The 19,381-nt window shown below is 40.7% G+C and overlaps 1 protein-coding gene and 1 long non-coding RNA gene across 2 annotated transcripts in view; one reads left to right on the plus strand and one right to left on the minus strand.

Moving 5' to 3' along the window:
- Positions 1-19,381, minus strand: part of KIF6 (kinesin family member 6) — a 403,315-nt gene that overhangs the window by 60,302 nt on the left and 323,632 nt on the right.
- LOC117020169 (uncharacterized) lies at positions 11,264-16,573 on the plus strand. Its single transcript, XR_004422636.1, has 3 exons — positions 11,264-11,439; positions 11,580-11,683; positions 16,518-16,573. It is a non-coding gene; the product is annotated as an uncharacterized LOC117020169 (long non-coding RNA).

Raw genomic sequence — 19,381 nt, forward strand, 5'->3', positions numbered from 1 at the left:
CCTGGCCGTAGGGTGAGGACTCGATGGGCAGATTTCTTCTAGACAGAAGTGCTGGTAGAACCCATTATTTCATTGTTAAGTACTTCCCACTCCTGGCATGCAGATGTAGGCAGCTATCATATCTGAGTGTCCATCAACTTGGCTAACACTGTTCACCTGGTGATTCCCTGAGACACTGCCCTATTTAACTTGTGTGCCTATCCAAGCCATTTCCAGTGGCTTTTTTATACTAATGGCCTAACTTAGCTCATGCTTCAGATTTTCCTAAAATCTCTCAAAAGGTTCATACAACCCAAAGCAGCAGCATCTGGCTTTGGCATGCCCATACCTCTTGCTGAGCAGCACCAAGCCTGGCACTAGTGGTGGTCGGCTTCAGTTTGGGGCTTGGCCTCTCCCAGACACTTCCAAGCCCATTGGGGTGGCAGCCATCTGTGGATTGCTTTGTGGTACATGCCAGGTGGCTCCAGCAGAGCACGAGCTGTGGCTGAACTTGGCCCGTGGTGGAGCCCTTCCAAGGAGGCCCTGGGGCCAGCATGCCTGATGGCCAGGTTAGGACCCAGCCAGAGTACCACCTGGCTACCTCTGCAGGCAGCACACCCAGAGGGTAGATTAAGCAGGCACCAGAGCCCTGCTAAAGTGAATCCTGCAACATAGGGTTAGTCCCTGCACAACAGCTCCTCCACTGTAGTCACAGCCAGTCCTCACAACCAATCAGCCCAAGGATCAATCTCTCCCATTGACATGCAAACAGCAACCAAAGCTCAACTACAACAGGAGGGCACACACAACCCACACAAAGGACATAGCTGGAGCACCTGGCTCGGGTAACCAGGGAGACTGCACCATTGGGCCCCTTAGGACACCTACTATATAAGGCCACTCTCCTAAGACCCAGAGACATAGTAGCCCTACGTAATATATAGAAACAAACAGAGGGATGTAGCTAAAATGGGGAGACAAAGATATATGCCCAAATGAAAAAACAGAACAAAGCTCCAGAACAAGAACAAAACAAAATGGAGACAAGCAATCTACCAGACACAGAGTTCCAATCACTGGTTAAAAGGATGCTCACTGATCTCAGGGATAACTTCAACAAAGAGATAGGAAACATGAAAATGGAGATAGAAAACACAAAAAAGAACCAGTCAAAAATGAAGAATGCAATACTTGCAATGAAGAATACATTGCAGGGAATCAACAGTAGAGTAGATGAAGCAGAGGATCGAATCAGAGATTTAGAAGACAAGGTAGCAGAAAATGCCAATCAGAACAGCAAATGAAAAAAGAATCCAAAAAATGAGGAGAGTTTAAGGGGCCTGTGGGACAGCATCAAGCACACCAACATCTCCATCATTGGGGTACCAGAAGGAGAAGAGAGAGAGCAAGGAATTGAAAACATATTTGAAGTAATAATGACTCAAAACTTCCCTATCCTAGTGAAGGAAAAAGATATTAGAGCCCAGGAAGTGCAGCGTCCCAAACAAGATGAACCTAAAGAGGCCCACACCAAGACACATAAAAATAAAAATGCCAAAGGTCAAAGACAAAGAGAGAATCTTAAAAGCAGCAAGAGAAAAGCAGTTAGTTACCTACAAGGGAGCTCCCACAAGACTGTCAGCTGATTACTCAACAGAAACTTTTCAGGTCAGAAGGGATTGGCACGAAATAATATTGAAAGTGATGAAAAGCAAGGACCTACAACCAAGATTATGCTACCCAGCAAAACTATCATTTAGAATCAAAGGCCAGATAAAGAGCTTCCCAGACAGGATAAAGCTAAAGGAGTTCATAACCACCAAACCAGTATTACAAGGAATGCTAGAGGGACTTAAGACCAAAAATCAATCAATCAATCAATCAATCAATCAATCAATAAAAATAAAAATAAAATAAAATAAAATGGCAGTGACTTCATATCAAACAACAATTACTTTAAATGTGGATGGATTGACTGCTCCAATCAAGGGATGGGATGGCTGGATGGATGGGAAAACAAGACCCATATGTTGCCTACAAAAGACTCACTTCAGATCAAAAGGCACACACTGACTGAAAGTAAAGGGATGGAAAAAGATATTTCATGAAAATCAAAACAAAACAAAAAAAGCTGGTGTAGCAGTACTTATACCAGACAAAACAGACTTTAAAACAAAGGCTGTAATAGAGACAAAGAAGGACCCAGTAACCCCCCTTCTGTTTATTTATCCAAAGAAACCCAAACCACTACTTTGAAGGGGCATGTGCATCCATATATTTATTGCAGCCTTATTTACAGTCACCACAATATGAAGGTAACCTGGGTGTCCATCAATGCATGAATGGGTGGGGTGGAGGTGGTACATATGTACAATGGAATATTACTCAATCATAAAAATGAATGGAATCTTGCCAACTGCAGCAACATGGATGGAACTAGAGGGTATTTTGTTAAGTGGAGTAAGTCAGACAGAGAAAGACAAATATTTTCACTTACATGTAGAATATAAAGAACAAAAGAAATAAACAAAATAAATAAACAAAACGGAAACAAACTCATAGATACAGAGAACATTTTGATGATTGCCAGCTGGGAGGGCACTTGGGGGTGGGTACAAAAAGGGAAGGGATTAAGAAGTATAAATTTGTAGTTACAAAATAGCCCTGGGGATATAAAGTATAGCATATGGAATATAGTCAATAATATTGTGATAACTATTTATTGTGTCAGATGGGTACTAGATTTATCAGATCATCACTTGTTAAGTTATGTAAATGTCTAATCACTATATGGTAAACCTGAAACAAATATAATATTGTATGTGAACTGTTATTGAAAAATAAAACAATTATGTGTATTAAAAAATGATGAGCATAAAACAAAATATTTAAATAAAAATATTTAACTATTGACCATAAAATTCGTGTGTGTGTGTGTGTGTGTGTGTGTGTGTGTGTGTGTGTGTGTAAACTGAAACTTTAAGTAAGAATAGCAAGATGGGAATAAGGTGAGGGGATATCCAATGGGGAGTTATAACAAGCTACACCCCTGGATGTGTGTGGAACGAGGATGTATTTGCAATAACTACGGACATTGTTATAGTTCCTTTTTTACTCAAGAAAAATAAAAATACATCATACAGCAGTCAAATCAATAGAGGATCAGAAAAAAGATAGGGGTGAGTGTTGTAGGGTAGGACTGCCAACATTTAAACAATTCAACAGAGCAGGAAAGGAGAAAAAAGGGAGACAATGGGGCCAAAGGGTATAAGTGATCCTTTTCTTGGACAAACAAACAATAGCAAGAGCCTTACATGCCTGTTTGTATATATAAGTGTGTGTGTGTGTGTGTGTGTGTGTGCATGCGTGTGTGCACAAATATATGACCAGACGAGCACGGAGAATGTGAATGGACAGGTACAGAGTTGTTACAATGGATTAGCTGAAGGTAGAAGCGGGGTGAAAGACGAATTGTGTAGAAGAGATAAAGCCAAGCAAGATGAGAAAAAAAATTGTACTTTAATAAGTGTCTATGATTTATGGTTTATGTAAAAGTATATTTGTATATATTAATAAAAAGAATGAAAAATTAAAAACCCACTGCAAGATGCTTTCTTGAGAGGGAAATGTGGTATTATATAGCATACTGAAAATTGTGCTTGGGCACCTGCCACACATGTGATGTCATCTGTCACGTGTGCTGACTGAAAATAATTCACTACTCACATCTCAGTGACAAGGCTGGGGGCTACGAGTGTTTCAGCTTATTTGTCAGAGCTCTGTTACTGCCCAGGAGACTGCTGAATAAGAAGGGGCGAGGGTGGAGAATGGACAGTCAGAGGGAGCCCAAAATAGCAGCAGCTACCCATTGGCTGGGGCTCAGGGGAGGCCTCTGAGAAGCCATCAGCCCTTCTTGGGAGCAGAGGAAGACAGATCCTTGCCTGGGCTCCCCAGAGAAAGGTTCAGTGGTGGAGTGCCGAGCAAAGGATCAAGAATGGTCTAAATGCTGGGCAAATGTTTTTAAGCCTTCTCATTCCAAAATGACACTTCAATTGTCCAGAATTCAAGATTCTCTTCTACTTGGTATGCCAAACACCATATTTGGTAACATTAGGAAAAAGCAGCTCATTCTAAAAAAAGATGAATAATTTCAAGAAACGCACACAGTAATTGGCCTGGATTCCCCACACCCCGCACCCTCCTGCCGGGATTTTCTCAAGAGCACCCATCACCTGGAACCCATCTTGTAGAGGAGGATGTGCCTCATAATTGATGAGCATTTCAGCTCACGATGACAACAGACAACAGTCTGGGTTTTAAATACAGTTCCTTTCTTATCACTGGGACAGTACACGATGATCACATTTTGGGGAGTGCTCTCATTTATAAAAAATGACCAAATTATACTATGTCTGGGAGACCCAATTTCTTTTCCTGTGGGATTTTCATTCTGGCTACCCACGTGATCATCCTAACCAGACAAGATTAGCACATTCTATCTGAAGCTTAGGCATTCAGCTATCATGTACACTTAATTAAGCTAACGAGCTTATTAATATCACTATTCCAGTACATGATAATATTCCATAAACATATTCAGAGAATTAAGTAAATAAGCTTCTTTGTTAAAAGCTCAAGCAAATGTGCAAGTAGGTAAGCATAGGAAAAATTTCAGCTCAGCAACCAGCATGAATTGTTAAATACTTAACATCTCAGGGAGCTGAGGGCTCATGATTGTGTTGGCATTCTTCCAAGAGATGTTACTTTACATGTTTGGACGTTCTTATCTCAGCTAGGGAGAGATATAACCAGCTTCCAAGACCTGCCCTGGAGGAGTAGCTATAGATCACAATCCTTCTTTCCACTTGAAGATATGGCTCTGGGATGGTCTCTCGGGTGAAGGGAGGGCCCGTGCTTCATGGCCTTGGGCTTCCGTCCCTGCAGTCCCAGAGGTGGTACAGGGAACACACGCAGGGGTGCCTGTGTGCACTCAAGGCTCCTCTGCAGCAGTGTGGGTGGGGCAGGTGATTTCCACCTCTGCCCATGCTCCCTTCTCACACTGGAGGCTAGTTTGTACAGGCCCTTTGTTGGGTGGAGGGCAGGGTTCACTTAGTGCATGAAATAAACCCCAAGCACACTAAGAAGTTTGATTTGGAGATATATATATATATATATATATATATCTCCAAAAAATGTACATATATACTGATAACAAAAGATGAATACAAGTCACATTTGACTTCTGCAATTACAAGAGGTGATCAAAGTGGTTACCATCAGCATCCAGACACTTCTGATTAAGCAAGTGTCTTGAGCAACGTTGACCAAAGGGTCCACTTGTATTGCTGCACATGCTGTTTCAATATCTTCACACAGTACAATGTGTCTCAAACTTATCATGAATGCATGCAGTTGTTAGATGTGTTGGAGGTTCGGTTGTATACTCACACCTCCACTTCCATAACATTCTTGAATTTCAAGTATCACTTCAAAATGGTCTTGCTCTTCTTGAATAACCGTGTTTCCGCCATTTTCTTTGACTGTCCTGCCTGTCGCATGGTGATGCTAGCATTCATTTGATTAATGCCATCTTTTGAGCGAATGTCATACTACACATTGCTACTATAATTCAATTCAACTTTGAAAAGTAATACGTAGATAACATCTCTTAAAATGTGTATATATATTTTTGGCACCCCAGGTATATATGTATATGTGAGGTCTGACAATTAAGTTTGCGAACTCATCCTAGAAAAAGTGCTACATACCTCATTGCTGAATATCACTACAGACACCTTCGAAGTACTCCCCTTGGGAAGCTATGCACCGATGCCAGCACCTAGTCCACCCTTCAAAGCAATTTTGGAACTCTTTCTGGAATGGCCATCAGAGCTGGCCATCATGGTCATCGTATCACCCTTGAGATCATGAATGTCATCAAAATGTCTTCCTTTCAATATTTCCTTTATCTTTGGGTAAAGAAAGAAGTCACTGGGGGCCAGATCAGGTGAGTAGGGAGGGTGTCCCAATACAGTTATTTGTTTACTGGCTAAAAACTCACAGACAGTGCCGTGTGAGCTGGTGCATTGTTATGATACAAAAGCCATGAATCGTTGGCAAAAAGTTCAGGTTGTCCAACTTTTTCATGCAGCCTTTTCAGGACTTCCAACTAGTAAACCTGGTTAACTGTTTGTCCAGTTGGTACGAAATCATAACGATTAATCCCTCTGATATCAAAAAAAGTTAGCAACATCGTTGCAACAAGTTCGCTAACTTAATTGTCATACTGTTCGTATATAGTTTTTAGATGGATTAAAACATGAAAACAGCAAGTTTTACATTGCTCCTTGATATAAATAATAAACTCTCTCACTCCAACATAAAGCTTGATTATATTCACTTAATTTAAAATCAAGTAGTGCTTAAAAAAACATCAATAGAAAGAGACGTGCCCCAGTTAAGGAGTTAAGGCTCACGGCTGGTCAAGCTGCCCGCTTGGCCTGTGAAGTAAGTGCCTTCCAGAGTTGGTGGGTGCTTCTGATGTGGGAACTGTTGTCCAGCTGAAAAGGCTGGCGATTAGGAGAAACACATCAATGAGTTTGTAAAAAAAAAAAGACAAAGTCAAATGGAAACGGTTTCAGCTTTCAGGTTCAAAAATCATTTTTTTATGTGCTACGTTGACTTGTTGCTGATTTTGGGTGCAATGGGCCAGGTCCTCTGTCTAATCCATATGGGTTCCTGTGCCCTGTCTCTGCAGTCCTACCTGTTGTGGGGGTAGGGCAGGGGGTTGGGATATATGAGTGCCACTGAGGGAGCTCATCTGAGGAAGCCGAAGGGCGCTCAGACTATGGGAAGCAGCCAGTGGGGACATGGGGAAATCACGGTGGAGGTGGGAAGCCAGAGAAAGATGGCTGACCTTCTGAGCCTCACTCAGAAGGTGAGGGGCAATGGAAAATGGCAGGAGAGATAGCAGAGGGAAGCCTGGTATAGTGGAAAGCAATTGGGAGCATGTGTCACTTACTACCTGTGATCTTGGGCTACTTAATCCCTTTTCATTTCATTTCTTCATTAAACTAGGATGATAACATCATCATGGCAAGGTTGCTGCAAGAATGAAAGAAAATGTACATCAAGCACCCAGCACAGTGTCTGGCACATTGCAGGTGCACAATAACTGGGTTAGTAATGGCGGTCGCAGTAGTAAGAGTAATTACCTTGGGGGAGGGGCTGGAATCACAAATAATACTGCACGGAGGGTAGAAGAAAGCAAAGCCATTGCAATTGTTCCTAAGGCCTTGATGGTGTTCAAATATGATATGACATCTGTGTTTTCCTCTGTTTTCTTTTCTTTTCTTTTTTTTATTTTTTTATTTTATTTTATTTTATTTTAAATTTATTGGGGTGACAATTGTCAGCAAAATTACATAGATTTCAGGTGTGTAATTCGGTATCACATCATCCATGAATCACACTGTGTGTTTTCTTTGCTGAGAGACACATTAACAAGTTATCCTGGGTCCAGTGCACTAAATTGAAGGTGACTCTGTCCTTCAGTGTGGACAGTCACGTGTCTTTGTGATAGTCACAACTCAGGGCTTCATAAAGCAACGCTTCAGCCCTTTGGCAGTCATTGACCCCAACTACAACTTTTTACACATGTGGGACCCCCCCCCCACATACTAAATCTCTGCTTTCCAATCAATTACTCACCCTCAAAGTCACCATTACTTTCATTAGTAACACGGTCGTTCATATTCCTTTATGTAGCCAAATATGATTGATTTCTGTAATTGGAAATAAATGATTTTTTAATAAGCCTGCTTGAAATGTTGGTAGTAATAGCCCTGTTTGCAGAGTCTGGGATGACTCGTACCCTCATCCGTTAATTTTTCTTTCTTCCAGAAAACAGCACTAGAGCCGTTTCCCTTTTTGTTTCCGTTATGGCTAAATATCATCAAAGAGGAGAGGGGAAGAAGGAGAGAGGCAGAGACAGATTTGCAGACCATTTTTCAGGAATGCTGTATTTCAGAGAGAGCAGTTTCTCCTCACTGAATTTGAGTTCTGCCTACATGAAATGCTAGTATACTAGCATATGGCTAGTATAGAGCATATGGCTCTCTTTCTGTACAGATTTCAGTCCCAGTGGGTGTAAACTGGTCATTTTGGTGGTAAGTGGAGAATAAGGGAATCCAGGGAGATAGGACTAGGAAAAGGAGGCAAAGCAATACTGTATTTCCCCGAAAATAAGACTTAGCCGGACAATCAGCTCTAATGTGTCTTTTGGAGCAAAAATTAATATAAGACCAGGTCTTATTAATAATATAATATAATAATATAATATAACATAAAATACCGGGTCTTATATTAATTTTTGCTCCAAAAGACGCACGACAGCTGATTGTCCGGCTAGGCCTTATTTTTGGGGAAACATGGTAGTAAAACCAGAGCGGAGCTTTTTGCAATGAAGCTTTGGGAGAGATGAAGGAAGCTGAAGGTGGAAGTAGGCTCAGCCTGAGAATTACACTTCTTTATTGATCAGAAGGGGCGGGGAGGTGGGGAGTTGGGAACTGGAACATGTGTAAGGAGGACTGAAGATGGCACAGGTTTTGGTGCTGTGTCTCTGGGGAGTCAGCAAGTCCAAGTAATAACATCAGGAAGGCCATAAACAGTGAGAAAGGAGAAACAGTCCCAGAGAAGGAACTGCCATAATACATATGCAAATATAAAAGTAATTGACAAGCTTCATGTTGACACTTTTGGGGAAGAGATTCTGAAAATTTTTTAGTGTATAAGGAAAGGTAAATGGAAGTTAAGTATATAGAACCCATTATGACAAATTGAAGATGAAGTAGATGTTGTTATATGGTTTTTAAAGTGTATTGGCTTTAGTGTTTTGTTTTGGTGAACATAAAAATATTTGTAGGGCCTTTCATAGGTTTGCTTGCAAACTCAATCTTGTTTTTCATGTGAAGGCTTAATCCTTAATTATTGCTTTTCCTATCACAGGCATGTTCAGGTCCCTCATGGCTGGGGGTGGACAGACAACTATACTCTGTAAATTAGAAGACGTGACAGTGTACATTCCAGGGCAGTCAGTCAGGTTGAGAGTCCTCATTTCGGCAGAAGCGCCTCTCCTTTCATCTGCTGGAATACATTGGTCATCAGCTGCTCTGGGGGTCTAGCAGGGTGCCAGGCGGGGAGCAGCCCCTCACATTCTTTGAACTTGGGAAGATTCAAGTTTTCAGAACTAGGAGCAACTTCTGCCTTCTATGGCAGAATCTGGATATTATCTTTGAGGTAAACACAGCTCTGTTTGAGATAATCTAATCATTTAAGGGACCATTTGAGGCCTGTACTTGGAAGGTTAAGTTCTGCCATTCCTGGGGAAGCTGAAAAAAAGGAAACAACCAAATGCAAGTACTTCAGGGAAAGAATTAGGTGTTCTGTGTGCAGAAACATAGATGGGGTGTTTCTTTAGCAGAGCTCTGCTCCCACCCAGCTAGAGAATGTTTCCCCCCCCTTAAATCTGCAAGTAGATTGTCCGTCCTATGCCTAAAAAGTAGTGTTTGTGCTTGAATGGTATGATGGTTAATTTTATGGGTCAAGTTACTTGGCTGAGGTATGGTGTCCAGATGTTTGGCCAAACACCAGTTTAGATGTTGCATTTAGATATGATTAACATTTACATCAGTAGCCTTTGAGGAAAGCAGGCTACCCTCCCTAATGTGAATGGCCCTCATCCAATAGTTGAAGGTTTAAGAGAAAAAACACCGAGGTCCCTTGAGGAAGAAGTAACTCTAGACTGCCCTGGGACTCGAGCTGCAGCACCAACTCTTCCCTGGGTCTCCAGCTTACATACTCGCCCTGTAGAATGTGAACTGGACAACCTCCACAATCACATGAGGAAATTCCTTAAAATACATCTCTGTCTCTGACTCTGTCGCTCTCTATATTTATACACACACACACACACACACACACACACACACACACACACACACACACACCCTGTTGCCTCTGTTTCTCCGGAGAACCCTGACAAATACAGAGGGTGTGGGGTGTGTGTTCTTGTCCCTTCCCTTTCCCTAGCACTGTGGGAGCAGAGGACACACCATGGTGGGATGGACATGCAGGCCCTGATCTTGTCCTTATCTTGCACGTGAATGGAGGCTGCCATTCAGGTACTGAATCATGATCATGACAAGGGGAAAGACACCACTGGTATTTGGTGAGCTGGGCCTGGTCCTACACAATGAAGAAAGGCCTGTCTCAATAGGCTAGTGGCATTCCCATAAAGAAACACTGCATTGGAGAAAAACTATGACAAGGAGCTGGTTGCTGAGGGCAGCCCATCTGGACTAGTCACTCGCTTGTGTCATTGAAGACTGAAAAGCCCAGAGTTTGGGAAAATAAAGTGCAATGAGCTATTTGGGTGGGAGGGCTGTGAGTCCAGACAGTGGCCTGGAGAGAGTGAATGCACAAAGAAGCAGTTGGGCCTGGAGGCGAGACCGAAGCAGGTTGCTGATGTGGAGGCCCCCCAAAATTAGTCCCCAGAGCCACTGGGTCAAGTCCCTCCCAGAGCCCCACTTCCAGAGTCACTTTTAGCTACCTTCCTGGGAGCACTGCCATTTGCCCCAAGCTTTTGGTAAAGTCTTGTCAAAGTCAGCCTAGACCTAGTTGGATGCTGTAGCCAGGGAAGCAGCGTCCCTAAGGTTGGAGCAGTGGCCACCCGCAATGCCAGCATCAGAGGACAGCGAATGGTAGCCCCTCAGCACAGAGAAAGATGAGAAAGTCAGGGGGAGAAGGATCCCCAGCTGCTATTAACAGAGCGTTCAAGAGGTGGTTCTTGGAGACCCTCTCAGGTATAGTCTGGGGACTTGTTTTGAGAGGAGTGGACTAATTTTTAGCAGTAAAATCAGGAGGGACTTCAGCCATAATCATTTGGGGATAACGAGCAGGCCCAGCCCTGTTTGGCTGTGACAGGCTGGTGAAGCCAGGGCTGTCTGAGACTCAGTGGGAGACGTTGTTTCCTCTTGAGCTGTCCCTCCTCCAGGAACAGAAGGGGGCGGAGGGGGGGCGGGGGGTGTCTTACAAGGGCGGGGGAGGGGCGAGAAGGCTGAGCAAACTGGAAAAAGACAGCATTCTTTCAAACACGGCCTTGGATGATTATATTCCTAACTGATGCCAATCCGAACTCACAAACTGCTGAAGAAATAAAATCTGGTTAAATTTGTTCTTTTTCACCCTTCTTAAAAATATCAAAAGCTAATATTTTGCAGGCAGCTCTGTGCTGGCCATGCTGGCCGGGCCTCGTGGGGTCCAACATAAACACACCTGATCTAGATTTGGTCAGCGTCAGGAGGCCCGAGGAGCGGCCAAGGAATTATCAGAGGAATCCAAGGATTGTTCCTTATTTCGAAAGGCCTCACCTCGAAATAACTCCTGCATCGGAGGACTTGTGTGAGTGGCAAGGAGAGGGAGCGGGGCTGGGGAGAAGTTTATGAATCCACGCAGGTTTATGTAAAAGGGTTTTGATGCTGACCTGTCCTTGGAAACAGATCTGACTCCTTCCTGGGGATGAATATTTATAATCTTTTCAGAGGCAAGGGGATCAGTGAAGAGTGAAGGTGTGTGACATGCAGTTTCTGCTGAGAACTTGGCTCTGGGCCTTAGGATACAGTCTGCTGGAGACAATGTGCTTAAGGTAATGATTTTTTTGTACCACAGAATTACAGAAATATGTTTTCCATGGATTATGTGTCAGCAGACTAATGTCAGTGATCCTTTGTGGGTTGTTATTTTAACAATGAGGGGGTGTTTAGTGGAATTGGTGGTTTTTACCTGGATCGTAGGAAATCACCAACTATGCTAATATAATGAATGAATGAATGACAAGAGAGCTAAGATCTTGCATACCCAGCAAGAAAAGAACAACTAATTATCTGGATGTCAAACTAGCACCCTGAATGTTTAATGGTGTGACAGTATCAATATGACAGTGACTTCTGGGCAGTTGTCAAAGGGGCCAGAGGCCCTCCTGCAGTTTCTCAACTCAGTTCTCAGATCCTGCCTGAATAATCCAGCCCCCCTTTCCTCTGTCTTCTCTTCACCATCTGAGTTATGGTGACCCACTGTCTTTCTTAGTGTGGCTTAAGCAGACCCTAGCACAAGTAGTTCCTTTGAGAAGTGATCCTTGGACAAACTGATAAGAAAGTGGGGAAGTGAGACAGAGGGAAGGCAGCCAGGAAAGGGGCCACAGCTCCCACTGTGGGAGACTGGAACTCAAACCCACTGGGGACCTCCAGGGGACAGTGGAGGACACATACCTCCATGCTGTCCCTCTTAGGGGTAACGGGTGATGTATAAATATATGAACTTCCAACCGTCACTGGTTGAGGTGTCCTGCGTTGTATGTGTGTGTGTAAATTCCTTCGCACTAGCTTGCCCGAGGCCCATCTCTTGGACGGCCAGAGAAGGCTCTCAGGAAGAGTGAAAGGTTCTAGTAGACGGCATCGTCTAGCGTGCACACACGGGACGCAGAGGGGATATGAATGGAACTCTGACAGCATCTGCTCTACCCTTTATTTCTTGTTCTTCATTCTCCTTGTTTTAAAAACATGACTACCTCCTCACTTACTATAGTCTCTTACAAACACAGCTAATTCTCTGGCAACAAAGCCAACAAAGAGCAAGGCAGAGGAAATGAAATAGTCTAGCCAGTCCACTGCCTGATTTCTTATAGGCCTGGCTGGTATTTGGGGGGCCAGGTTAATTCCTGGTCTAGCAGATGGGAATGACTAGAGCAGCTCCTAGTTTTCTACTGACCGTATTTTAATAGAAACCAGACTACCCAGACCTTGTCTCATATTCTACATGCTGGGGTGAGCTACTCTTGCTTGCTGCCTCAGTTTACCTTTTTGGGGTGACACCTTGGACATGAAACTCTGATGTCAGAAGCTCCTTAACTCTTTTTCGTGGCTATCAGCTTTCCCTTGGTGCAATGGAAAGGTGACTCTGTGCTGCTCTGATGGCAAATGCCACTTCGACCAACCCTGGCAGAGGTGGATACCCTGTGGGGCATGAGGGACTCAGCTGTTTCAGGGACTTACCCTCCAACAATGCAAACAGTGCATCCTCCTCAGCCTGCGTCCCCCAGTCTGTTTCACTCACTCTGTGCTGTGCCCGGCAGAACCTTGCAGCCATTTAGAAAGTCAGGGAGAGGCATCCCTGGCTGGGGGCAGCTTGATGAAATACTGCTATGTGGAGAGAGACTAAAAAATAAGCAAATTATCTGAAGTGAGACAGAGATCAGGAAATATCCTGAGGCACGTTTAAGGAACCCATAGATTTTACGGGGTTGATCATAGAAGGAGAGGTTGTATTACAGGTGATTATCTCTGATAAAATGGTCCCAAATCTTCCACAGGACATTTGTGGTGACTTATTACTTCACCAAAAAGGCCTGGTTGAGAAGCCCTCCCTGTCTCGTTGATTAGAGTAACTGCAGGTCCCAACCCCACAAATCTCCTTTGTCTTACTTCTCCACCGGCTTATAAATATTCTGAGGCTGGGCCTCTCTCCTAGGGATTTTTGTGTCCCCCACAGGACCTTGAATGTAATAAATGCACAATAATTGCCAAATGACCACATCACAGGACCTAGATAGTGTTTCCGCCAGGATTCCTGATTATAAGAGCCCTCAGTTTCTTACTCTCTCACTGCTGATGGCCCTGCCCAAACGGAGGAAAAACCGTAGGAGGTAAAGGCTCCTACTGCCTTCAGCCTGAAATACTCCACCAGATCTGTGTCCTTAACCCACACACGATTGCCTGAGGCACCTTCTCCAGATAAATTAAAAAAAAAAATTGTGTCCTCTACGTAAGATTCATTTCAAAACTATAGCTGAGGTAGTTGTTTAACATTCCTTCCTGTCTTTCTTTGGTGAACTCACACTTTCATTTTTTATTTTTAGTTCTTAACATTCAGTAAAATTGATGTGGTTGTGCGTCTGTGTGCGTTTTGCACATACGCGGGCAGTTCTATGAGATTCAACACATAGTAGATAGATGTGTGTAACCACCGTCACAATCAGGGTTCCTAAAAGTTCTGTTTCCCCCACAACTCCCTCATCCTGCCCTGTTGGACTCACCCCCTCCTCCACCCCTGCTCACCATCACTACAGCTTCGTCTTTTTTCAGAATGTGATATAAAAGGAATCAGGTTGTGCATAGCTTTATGAGACGGGCTTTTCTCACTCAGTACAAGCCTCTGAAGTGTTGTACGTTGATGTATGCACCAGCAGCTTGTGTTTTTATTGCTGAGTAGTATTCTGTTGTATGGATTATAGTTTATCCATTCACTCAGTGAAGGGCATTTGGGTTATTTCCAGTTTTCGGCGATGATGAGCACTGCAATAAACATTTGTGTACACGTTTTTGTGAGAACATAAGTTTTCATTTCTCTAGACTAAATAGCTGGGTTATGTGACATGTCTATGTTTAACTTTCTGAGAGATTGCCATATTGTTTTCCAAAGTATCTGCACCATTTTGCATCCTCACTAGCAATCTATGAGTTCCAGGTGTTCCACAGCCTTCTCAGCCCTTGGTATTGTCAGTTAAAAAAAACTTTTAAAATCTTAATCTATTTTACTATTTCCAATTTATTATTTTAATTTACATTTCTCTAGTGGTTACTGATGTTGAACCTCTTTGCGGGTACTCATTTGCTATCCGTATATCTTCTTTGGTGAGGTGTCTTATCAGCAGACACGTGAGCACCCCTCCCCCATATTTTGTACTCACTAACCTGTTCCAGTGACTTACATGTTTATTTTTTTGCCAATATCGATACCGTCTTGATTATAGCAGCTTATAGTAAGTCTTAAAATTGGGTGGTGGAAGTCTCCAGTGTTATTCTTTTATAAAATCATTCTTGTTATTCTAATTTTATTGCCTTTCCATATAAATTTTAGAATCACCTTCTCTATAGTGACAAAAAATTCTGCTGGGATTTTAATTAGAATTGTATTAATCTCATGATCAGTTTAAGGAGAATTAATATCTTTCTTATATGGAATCTTCTAATCATTGAACACAGTATGTCACTGTTTAGTCATGTCTTTTTTGATTTCTTTCATTAGAGCTTGGTAGTTTTCAGCATAGAAGTCTTCCATATATTTTACTAGTTTTACATTTCAGTATTTCTTTCTATATTTTTAATGACTGTATATATTAATACTTAATACATAAAAATTTGCTATAACTGTATAATACATTTTAAAGTATAAAATAATATTTTGTTTTGGTTGTCAATTGTTCATTATATATATAGACGTATGTTTAATTTTTATGTGTAGACCCTGTATCCTGCAAACTTGCTCAACTCTTTTATTGTTTCTAAGAGCTCTTTTGTAGATTTTTGGGTTTAAGATAAATATGTCATGAGTGACTAGGGACAGTTTTATTTTTTCCTTTTAAAATCTATGCCTTTTATATATTTTTCTTGCTTAATTGCCCTGGCTAGAACTTTCAGTATTGTGTTAAATAGGAGTGGTGAAAAGTGACAACCTTGTCTTGTTGCTGATCTTCGAGTAAAAGCATTAAGTCTTTCACCACTAAGTATAATGTGAGCTATGAGTTTTTAAGATGCCCTTCATCAAGTTGAAGAGGTTCCCTTATATTTCTAGTTTGGGAGAGTTTTTTTTTTTTTTATTGTGAATGAATGTTACATTTTATCAGATATTTTTCTTTATCAAATGATATAATCATGTTTGTTTTTCTTCCTTAGTCTGTTAATGGATTAGTCTGTGGTGGATTATATTGACTGATTTTTGAATACTGAGCTAGAACTGTTTTCCTGAGATAAATCTCACTTAATTGTGGTACATTATTGTTTTTATATATTGCCGGATTTAAAATGCTAGTATTTTAGAGTGTATGTTTGTGGGATATATTAGTCTATAATTTTCTTATAATGTCTATCTTGTTTGGTATCAGGGTGATACTGGCTTCATAAAATGTGTTGGGAAGTGTTTCCTCTTCTATTTTCTGAAAAAGATTGTGTGGAATTGATATTACTTATTTTTTAAACGTTTCGTAGAATTCTACAGTGAAACAATTTGGGCCTGCAAATTCCTTTTTTGGAAGATTTTAAACAATGAATTCAATTTCTTTAATAGATATAGAAGCATTTAGATTATCTATTTCTCTTTGAGTGGGGTTTGGTAGTTTGTGGCTTTCAATACAATTTGTCCATTTGATCTAAATTGTTAAATATGTAGATTGTTTAAAATAATCCCTTGTCTATAATGATATCCCTCTTTCAGTCTTGTTATTGTTATTTGTATCTTTTCTTTATTACTTTGTCAATCTGGCTAGATGTTTATCAATGTTAATGATCTTTTCAAAGAAATAGTTTGGGTTTTATTGATTTTCATTGATTATTGCTTTTCTCTTTTCAATTTAATTGATTTTTTTGCTATTATCTTTATTGTTTCCTTTCTTCTTGTTTTTAAATGATTTTCTCTTCTTTTTCTAGTTTCTTAAGGTGGAAGCTAAGGTTGTTGAGTTTAGATCTTTCCCTTCCCGCCCAATATAAGTGTTGAATACTATAAATTTCTTTCTAACTACTGGTTCAACTGAAGCCCACACATTTTGATTTGTTTTCCTTTTATCTTCCTTCAGTTAAAAATAGTCTAATTTCTCTTGAGACATTCTTTTTGACTTATACCGTAAGTTATTTGGAAATGTGTTTTGAAATTTTCCATTATCTTTCTCTTATTGAGTTCCAGTTTAATTCCATTATTGTTAGACATAATGGAATTATTTGGATTATTTCAATTTTTTTAAATTGGTTAATATTTGTTTTATGACCAAGAATATGGTCTGTTTTTTAAAAAAGATTTTTATTAAAATATAGCTAACATACAATATTATATTAGTTTTAGGTGTACACTATAGTTATTCAACATTTATATACCTAAAGAAGTGATCACCATGATAAGTCCAGCAACCATCTGACACCGTACCACGCTATCACCATATCATTGAATATATTTCCTATACTGTATGTTGCATCCTCAAGACTTATTTGTTTCATACCTGAAAATTTGAACTTCTTATTCCCCTTCACCTTCACCCTCCTTTTTAAAATTTTCAATTACAGTTGACATTCAATATTATTTTATATTAATTTTCAGGTGTGCAGCATAGTGGTTAGGCATTTATATAATCTAGTACCCACTTTGCACTCTACAGGGTTATTAACATATTATTGACTACATTTCCTATGCTTTACTTTACATCCCTATGACTATTTTTTAACTACCAATTTTTATTTCTTAATCCCTTCATCTTTTTCACCCTGCGCCCAACTCCCTTCCCATCTATCACCCCAATAAATCTAATACCTGACACCATACATAGTTATTACAATATTATTGACTATATTCCTTATGCTATACCCTACATCCCCATGACTACATGTAACAACAAATTTGTATTTCTTAATCCCCTCCCCCTTTTCACCCACACCCAAACCCCCTCCCATCCGGCAACCACCAAATTGTTCTCTGTATCTGTGAGCTTATTTCTGTTTTGTTTATTTATTTTGCTCTTTAGATTCCACATGTAAGTGAAATCATGACATTTGTCTCTCTCTGTTGGACATACTCCAGTCAGCACAATACTCTCTAGGTCTACGCATATTGTGTCAGAGAGCAAGATTTCATTGTGGGTTTTTTTTTTTTATGGCTGAGTAATAGTCCACCCATTGTATATATGTACGACCTCTTCTTTACCCATTCATCCATTCAGGGACCCCCAGGTGCCTTCATATCTTGGCTATAGCAAATAATGCTACAATGAACATATGGATGCACACATCCCCTCAAATAAGCATTTTAGGTTTCTTCAGATAAATATCCAGAAGTGGGATTACTAGGTCCTTCTTTGTCTCTTGTTATAGCCTTTGTTTTAAAGTCTACTTTGTCTGGTGTAAGTATTGCTTTTTATTTTCATGAAATATGTTTTTCCATCCCTTTACTTTCAGTCTGTGTGTGTCTTTTGATCTGAAGAAGTCTCTTGTAGGCAGCATATGTAAGGGTTTTCTTATCTATTCAGCCACCCTATGTCTTTTGATTGGAGCATTTAATTTATTTACACTGAAAGTAATTGTTGATAGATATGTTGCTATTGCCATTTTATGATTCATATTTTTGATCATTTTTTTTTTTTGTCTTAAAGAAGTCCCTCTAAGATTCCTTGTAATGCTGGTTTGGTGGTGATGAACTCCTTTAGCTTTTTCTTGTCTGGGAAGCTCTTTATCTGTCCTTTGATTCTAAATGATAGCTTTGCTGAGTAGAGTAGTCTTGGTTATAGGAACTTGTTTTTCATTGCTTTCAATACTTCATGCCAATCCCTTCTGGTCTGCAAAGTTTCTGCTGAGAAATCAGCTGACTGTCTTATAGGAGTTCCTTTATAGGTAACTAACTGCTTTTCTCTTGCTGCTTTTAAGATTCTCTCTTTGTCATTAACCTTTGGCATTTTTATTATGACGTGTCTTGGTGTGGTCCTTTTTTGGATCATCTTGTTTGGTACTCTCTGTGCTTCCAGGGCTTGAATATCCATTTCCTTCACCAGGTTAGGGAAGTTTTTCATATTATACCTTCAAATAGGTTTTCAATTGCATGCTCTCTCTCTTCTCTTTCTGGTACCCCTATGATGTCAATGTTGATATGATTGATGTTGTCCCACAGACCCCTTAAACTCTCATTTTTTTTTAATTCATCTTTCTTTTTGCTGTTCTGATTGGGTGTTTTCTGCTACCTTAGCTTCTAAATCTTTAATTTGATAATCTGCTTCATCAAATCTACTATTGATTCCCTGTAATGTATTCTTTATTTTAGTTGTTTTATTCTTTATTTCCAACTGGTTCTATTTCATGTTTTCTATCTCCATTTTTATGTTTTCTATCTCTTTGTTGAAGTTTTCATGGAGATCACTGAGCATCCTTATAACCAGTGTTTTGAACTCTGTGTCTGGTAGATTGCTTGTCTCCATTTTGTTTAGTTCCTTTTCTGGAGCTTTGTTCTGTTTTTATTTGGGACATGTTTCTTTTTCTCCCCATTTTGGCCTCCTCTCCGTGTTTGTTTCTATGTATTAGGTAGAGCTCCTGGTCTTTGTAGAATGATCATATGTAGTAGATGTCCTGTGGGGCCCAGTGGCGCAGTATTCAAGCTCTGGTCACCAGAGCTAGGTACATCAGGTGTGACCCTTGTGTGGGTTGTGTGTGCCCTCCTGTGTAGTTGAGCCTTGGTTGCTGTTTGCACAATAGGAGCAAATTCACCCTCCAACTGATTGGTTGTGAGGACTGGGTCCTCACAGTGAAGGTGTACAGTGGAA

Source organism: Rhinolophus ferrumequinum, chromosome 3, assembly GCF_004115265.2.
Source record: "Rhinolophus ferrumequinum isolate MPI-CBG mRhiFer1 chromosome 3, mRhiFer1_v1.p, whole genome shotgun sequence".
Classification (NCBI taxonomy): Eukaryota; Metazoa; Chordata; class Mammalia; order Chiroptera; family Rhinolophidae; genus Rhinolophus; species Rhinolophus ferrumequinum.